Raw genomic sequence first — 8,102 nt, 5'->3', positions numbered from 1 at the left:
ACACTCACACACACACACACACACTCACACACACACAAATAGCATACTTGAATTTGAGGTTACAGAAGGAGAGATAAATATACAGGCAGATGGTAGATATTCAGGTAAAACAATGCCATAGAGATTTTATAATGCTGTGAGAATAAGAAGTCAGTTAAAAAAATTAAAGTAAATTTCTTTAAAATATTATTTAAATAATAGATATTATTATCAAGCTTTATATGTAGTTCTGCGAAGGGCAATGCTTTGTGAATGTATTCATATGCGTGTGTGTGTGTGTGTGTGTGTGCACGCGCGTGTGTATGGATGGCATGCGCTCAGATGACAACTTGACAGAGATGGGAGCCAGTTCTTCCTTTCACTACCTGAATTCTGGGGATTATATAAGCTTGATGGAAAGCTCCTTTAACCACCAAGCATTTAACCAGCCCTCAGTTGGTTTTTATTTACACTTCTCTGATGGCCAATGAGGTTGAACTTTAAAAAAAAAAATGTGTCTATTGGCCATTTGTAGCTCACCTTTTGATAATTGTATATTCCTTAGTCCATTTCTTGATTGGGTTGCTTGATCACTTTTTTGTTTAGTATTTTTGAATTGTTTGTGCATTCTAGACATCAACCCTCTGCCAGTCACACAGTTAGCAGAGATTTCCTCCCAGCCTGTAGGCTGTCTCTTTCACTGATCACTATTTGTTTTTGTAGTATGGAAACATTTGAATGTGATGGTGTTCCAGTAGCCAGCTGTTGACGTTACTCCATTTCCCTCAAGCAGTTTTAGAGCTTCAGCGCTTCGATGAAAGTCTCTAATCTATTTGGAGTTAATTTTTGTACAAGGTAAGAGGTAGGGATCTAGTTTGTTTTTGAATGTATGGATATTCAGTTTTCTCAGTGCACCGGTTTGAAGAAACTGTCTTTTCTGCAATGTATATTTTTAACTGCTGTGGTGTGGGGTTTATCTATCGTATTCAGTTGACCTATGTGCGCGATTTCACGCCAGCGCTGTGCTGGTTTGTTATGATAGCTCTGTAGTATAATTTGAATTTAGGTTTGACTATATATACCTCAGTACCTCCAGGGTTATTCTTTTTTTGTTTAGGATTGCTTTGGCTAGCCAGGGTGTCTTGTGATTTCATTCCCATTTAAGATTTCTGTTTCCTCTTTGTAGGATGGCATCTTGACTTTAATAGAGATTGTATTAATCCTGTGGATTACTTTCAGCAGTTCAGCCATTTTTGCAATATTAATTCTTCTAATCCATGAGTATGGGGAACGTTTACATCTTCTAATGTGCTTTTTGGCTTATTTCTTTAATGTTTTAATGTTCTCATTGAGATATTTCACTTAATTTATTATATTTATTCAAAATAATGTTTTTAGACTATGGTGTGTGGGGTTGATTCCCTGATTTCTTATTCAGAATGCTTGTTATATGAATATAGGGAGAACACTCATTTTTGTGTGTTGATTTTGCATCTTAATATTTTCCTGAAGCTATTTATCAGATATAAACATAACTGATCTTTCTTGGAATCTCTAGGATATTTCATTTTATGGAATCATATCTATTGCAAATAAAGATGGTTATTTCTATATTTCCTGTATGCCCCTTTTATTTCCTTTTCTTGTATTATTGCTGTAGTGATGGTTATAAGCCCTGTATTGAATAAGAGTGGAGAAAGTGAGCACCCTTGTCTTGTTATTGATTTATAGTAGTAGAAACTGAATACACGTTGAGTACACTTCGTATAAGGTTGGTCATACGTTTGTCATATGTAGGCTGTGTTATTTTGAGATATGTTTCTCCTATTGCTAGTCTCTTCAGAACTTTTTGATTACAAAAGATTTTGTCAAAGCTTCTTGAACATCTCCTTACTGAGATGATCGTGGGATTCCATCCTTGGGTCCACGTTTTCAGCTTCATTCCTCTAATTGCTTTTACTCTGGGTGACTCTGTTCATCAGGGTCACCTCTCTTTCCATCTTCAAGTTGGATGTTGTCCTTCGGACTGTACTGTGGCTTATAGTTGGCCTCAGGTCTGTCATCAGGACACTTTGGATTTTTTTTTCTTTTTTTCTTTCCCTTCATTCTTCTCCTTTCCTGTTTGCCTTCTTAGCTATTTTCTCTAAAGAAAAAAACCATAACAAAACAAAACCAAAAGAAACCAAACCCAACCAAAACCAAACCAAAACAAAATAGAAATACTGCAGAGTTAATTTGAGCTGCATTGCAGACTAAGCTGTGTGTGCTTCAGTGTGACTGTCTCAGAGATGGGGCCTTTGGTAAGAAATTGAGGAGACTGTAAAGGTGAAGCCCGCACCGATGTGGCCTGGATCTTTATGAGATGCAAGATGGAGAGATGCCAGAGATGAAAATTGATGGGCCAATGAGACTAGATGCATAACAGTACCTTTGAGCCAAGAAGAGACACTGTAACCTGCCAACTTCTTCCTCTGGAACTTTGGCCTTCTATTTTGTCAGCAAGAAGTGCCTGCTATGTACTCCACAGTCATAGCTTAGCTGAGGCAACCCTAGGTGGCCAAAGGGATACCGGGCCCACCCATCATCATTCTGCTAACATGTAGCAACTCCTGGAGGTTCTGGTATATATCTAGTGCTTATTCCTAACTTCTGAGAAAATAAAAAGTCTCTTTACTGTTGGATGGTTTTGTAGACTCTGTAATAGGGCTATTTGGTAAGTGATCATTTATAAATCTTCCCTGAAAGTCTGTATTTCTTAAGGCCTCTCATGCCTTTAGACTGTGTCTCTTTATTGATAACAGTTTCCATGCCATCTGTTTAGCTACGCTGTATCTCATTACCATGTTCTGTAATGTCTGTCTAACGCAGTGCTGATGTTTTAAAATTTTAGGTGGTTGATGGGTTAAATTCTTGAATTGATTCTTTTAGTTGCCTAGTTTTAGATCATGAGGAGTGGCACGAGAGGAACTTTCCCCAACAATCACAAGTAGAGGTCCTTAGTTCTAGTCCCCACGTGACATGGTATACTGTTCTCTTGTTCTCCTTGGAGACACAGAGGCAGATGTAGACAAATAGCAGGTGAGGAGGAAGAGCCACCAAGCATGCTGCAGACTTATAAACAGCAGCTGCAGAGCTGTAAACAATGGGGCTATTAATAGATCAGGAACAGCTTGCATCTGCCTGCACATGCACTTCAATCCTGCCACCTACTGGTCGTTCTCCTGAACTGTCAGCGGGACAGCCATAGATGCAAAGTGATTGGTAGCGTGAGTCAGACTCGAAGGAGTGTATGTTCTTCTGTGTTATTGTAGAACATAGAATGTTTTTTAATTGTTTACAAGGTGACAGCAGTGAATGCTCAGAACTATAGGGCAAATGCTAACAGTGACTTGCGTTGGCAATGTTCATTCAATCCTTTTGATTGGGATGGGAGAGGGCATGTGTGGTGCTGGCAGATCTTCAGACATTTTTGTCTGTACTCACGTCCTTTCTAACAGAGAGCCTATCCCATCCCATCCCATCTCATCTCATCTCATCCCATCCCATCCCATCCCATCCCATCCCATCCCATCCCATCCTATCCCATCCCATCCCATCCCATCCTATTCTATTCTATTCTGATTCTGCTACTACAGTTTGCTACCACTAAAATATTTAATTCTAATAATCAAGCAATTGAATTCTACTTAAAAACGCAAATCACTTTAAGCACGGACATTAAATAACACTGAAGGTGGTATTTGAACAAGAAAAACTGGGGAAAGTGATTGATACAGATCAACTGGTTCACAGCTCCCTGCTGTTTCTGGGCTGTAAAAAGTGACTGTCTAGAGAATGGGGACAGTTGACTAATGACATCTGTTATGGCCAGGATGCCCAGGATCCGGGAGAAGGCTGCCCAGCAAAGGCTGCGTTTCCTTTACCAAGAGAGGCATCTTCCCATCTCACGGAGCTTGATGACGGCTGGTGCACTGTGAACATCTCTGATGCATCCACCCATTGATGGTCCCCAGGAGTTCATGGGAAGAGGAATGTGAGGGGAGTTGGGAGTGTGGCCTTTGTGACATTGAAAGGTACAGGAAACCTAAAACTTTTGTCACATCAAAGGGCATATGAACTGGCAAGGCTGTGTGAAGAAAATGATGCTGGATGTCATCATTGTTGAACTTGGCCGTCTTATGTGCTGTGTTTTAATTTGTTATTGTGAAATGTATTGATACTTCCAGTGTAGAAAAATAGAAATAGTTTCTTGCTATGATTCTTCATATCCATGTAGATTAATTTTATGGCCTGTACCAATACCATAGTTGGAACACTCAAATCTCTTACATAAAATAATGTAGCACTTGAATACGACCTATGCATGTCCTCTCTATATGGTAAATGATCTCATTTATGTATACTATGTAATAAAATGTGTTGTCTGAATAGTTGTTATATGGTGTTGCTTAGGGAATCACAACAAGAAACAACTATCTGTGCATGTTTTCCAGACATAATCTTTTGTTCCATGGTTGCTTGAACTTTCAGATGGAGAATGCACTGGACTGAAGGCTGACTGTATATAAAAGCAAAGCAGTTATAGAGCTAAGTTTTGTGGGAAAGGAGTGTGTTCATTTTTATATGCCAGTAGAATGTGTATCAGAAATTCCCTCTGAGGCTGGCCAGATGACTCAGTGAGCAAAGGTACCTGCTACACAAGCCTGGTGACTTTAGTTTGATGCCCTGAACCTTCACGAAAGTGAAGGAGACCATCGACTCCATAAAGCTTTCTTCTGAACTTCACATGTGTGCACCATGGCATGGAACTACTTCCCCAAACACATAACATATCACACACACACACACACACACACACACACACACACACAAATGTGTGTATTTTCTTTTAACATGAAGGCAAAAAATGTCTCTAATGTGTAACATGCAGTTTTGTCTGTCATTTCAGATGAGTCTGCCCTAGCTTCTCCATCTTGTCCCTTATCCTTGGTGGCTCCTGCATTTCTGCATCGTGGCTCAGGGATGTCAGGTAGGGATCTAGCATATATCCAGAGCATTGTCCCAGTCATACTTGAGACTGTGGACTTCGCATCACTGGTCATCAGTCTGCACCTTTGCTTCCTTTTCCTTGTGGGTGTGAAGTCCTTTCTCCCCCATGCCCGTGATATTTTTACATTCCAGCCCCAGAAAGCCCATGATGGGAATGTCTCAGACCTCTGATGGCCTGATTCACTAAGGGTGTGGCATTAGTGGCTCTCCTGTCATCGGGCCTCATGAGCAATGCTTCGGAGGACTGGGATAATTTCTCCTCCCAGGAGCTCTGGAGGAAGTCAGATTCTTTCTGCTCTTGAATTCCAAAACTTACTATGAAATGGTTCTATGGTGACTTCCCGAGTTGGACTTCTATAGTTTTCCTAGTCTAGTTTATGCTGTGATTGAAGAATAATATAGAGTGTGTAGATTGTAAAGAACAGCAAACTAGTCGGGTGTGGTGGCGCACGCCTTTAATCCCAGCACTTGGGAGGCAGAGGNGGGTGGATTTCTGGGTTGGAGGCCAGCCTGGTCTACAAAGTGAGTTCCAGGACAGCCAAGGTTACACAGAGAAACCCTGTCTCGAAAAACCAAAAAAAAAAAAAAAAAAAAAAAGAACAGCAAACTATTTATTACAGGTGTAGAGCCCGAGAAATCCAAGGTTAAGGTGTCTTCTTCCTAAATATAGAGCATGGTGGAAGATATTGCTTTGTCCTTTCTGGGGAGGGAATGCAGAGAGGGCTAAATCTGCTTTGTGGTAATGAAGCTGCTTCCAAGATAACATGCAATGACTTATTTACAAGGCAGAGTCCTTGTGACCCACCACTTCTTAAAGGTCTTATGTCCCAACAATCTTGTATTGGACATTTGATTCCCAGCATACTAACTTGGAGATGCACACAGAAACTCAGCTCTGGAACTTGGGCAAATGGTCCTTTCTTCCCAGCATCTGTCTTGCTCAGTCTCTTCATTTCTTCCACCCTTTTCTTCAATATACTAGAATATTTAATTCCCACAGGTGGGGATGGATGGCCCGATTTCATCCAAATTAATTGTTTGTGGGATATATGAGGTTCTGAAATCCCAGGCTAAGGCAAACCAAAACATTTCTTTTGGATTTATTTTCTAAGTAATGAATTTCAACAGATGACTTAGAAGTTCCTGTAATCATTACTGGAGAAGTTTTTGCAGGAACACAATTTTATAGTTCTAGGATCAATACCCAGGTGGCCAATTCTTGGGTCTTATGATAACTGTGTGTTAATATTATCTAATGTAATAGACTTTTAAAAATAAGAGCTCAGACTTACAAAGAAATTGAGGATATTGTATGGGGAATTCTCATATATCCTACTATTATTTTTCTCTATTAATTATATCTTATATTTGTGTAAGACATTCACTGCAGTTCATAAATAGTAAAGACCTTTTAGTGACTCTCTTAGGATAGCTACAGTAAGCTGAGTAATGACTTCCAGAGATAGCTAGTCATAATCCCAGGGACCTGAATGCAGCAGAAGGGTCGCAGATGGTGAATAAACTAAGGAATCTGAGATGGGGAATTATCTTGGAACAAGCAGAAAGGTCCTGAATTGTAATCACGGATTTCCTCATAAGGAAGAGAAGAATGACAATGGCTAGAAAAGACAATGCGACCGCTGAGGTCCAGGTTGAGACTTGTGCCCTCTCTGATGGAACACAAAGAGTGCAACTGCAACTCTGCAGGGCAGAAGAGTGACCTAACGATAATCTAAGACTGCAAGTTTCAAAGATGCCAGGCACCTTTCTCTTTCCACTTGGCCTTCAAGAAAGCAACCAGAGCGGTGAGTTCCCATCCATCTTTCCTGGGATGTTTTCTGCATGCTCGAGAAACTCATACTCATCCATTCCTCTCTTTCAACCTGAATGGTTTGTACATTTTAAATAAATTGTATTAAATTTGTTCTTGGACAAGTTCATGCATGTATGCAATGCATTCTCACAACTCTCAATTCTCACCTCTCTGTCCACGTAAGCAGTCACGAACCTCAACATTGACCACCTTTCCTGCAAAGAGGAGCTTCCGCGATTAAGGCTGAGCATGGCATTTGTCTATTGGTTTAAGCACAAATATGTAAAAGGCATTTTGGCCCTTTGTCAATTTAGCTAACTGATGATAGCAGTAAGTTTCTCACTATGGCCTAAGACTTTCTTGGCCATGGGTTTTGATTGGGTTTATAGTCACAGGTATGAATTTCTCCTTGTAGAGCAGGTCTCAAATCCACTCAGAGAACGGTTGATTACCTCTGTAACACTTGTAGCACGATTTCACCAGTGGGCGCATCTTCCCTGGCAGGTTTTGTAGTTCACAGGACTCATGGCTGGGTAAGACCCAGCTCTTACCTCTTCTTTCCTAGAATCCTGCACAGCAATTCCCAACACTATGAAAGTCAGCCAGTAGGAGCGAAGCTTCCAGCCCAGTTCTGGTTTGATTCCCCTCTATCTTGTAATTAAAGTATATGCTATCTTCAGCAACAGGGTCTTATTATCTACTCCCTGTGGGTAAACAAGAAGAATGGCAAGAGCCTGTATTTTTTAGGAGGGCATTAGGGTGTCTTTGATAAGGAAGTATTCCACACCCGGCCCTGGAGTTTTGAAAATAATCTATCATCTTGCAAGCCAGTTAAAAATATAAATTAAGAAGAGAGCGGGAGATTCTTGCACGACTGGATAAGGTGTTGCTAAAAGTCATAGGTTTGCACATCATCTCTGCATGATGGCTTTCCCCCAGCAACAGTGTACTCTTGGAGGCTGTTTTCTGTAGATAGCTTCCTTCAGCTATTTTGTGGTTGCTTAAAATGTGGAGTAGAGTTGATTTAACCAATAACAACCTAGGTTGTTCTCAATATTTTGTTATTGCAAATGTGATTCAGTGAATGATTGTGTGTGTGTAAAATTTTGTTTACATTTTGGGCGAATACACATTCTTGAAACAGGATCTTGCTTTGTACCCAGGACTGACATTGAGCTCCCAACGGAGTCCAGTCTGTCTTACACTCAGTCTGTCTTACACTCAGTCTGTCTTACACTCAGTCTGCCTTACACCCAGTCTG

Source organism: Mus pahari, chromosome 3 (assembly GCF_900095145.1).
Source record: "Mus pahari chromosome 3, PAHARI_EIJ_v1.1, whole genome shotgun sequence".
In the NCBI taxonomy this organism is placed as follows: Eukaryota; Metazoa; Chordata; class Mammalia; order Rodentia; family Muridae; genus Mus; species Mus pahari.
The sequence above is the reverse complement of the archived record's forward strand: the minus strand, read 5'-3'. Positions refer to the sequence as shown.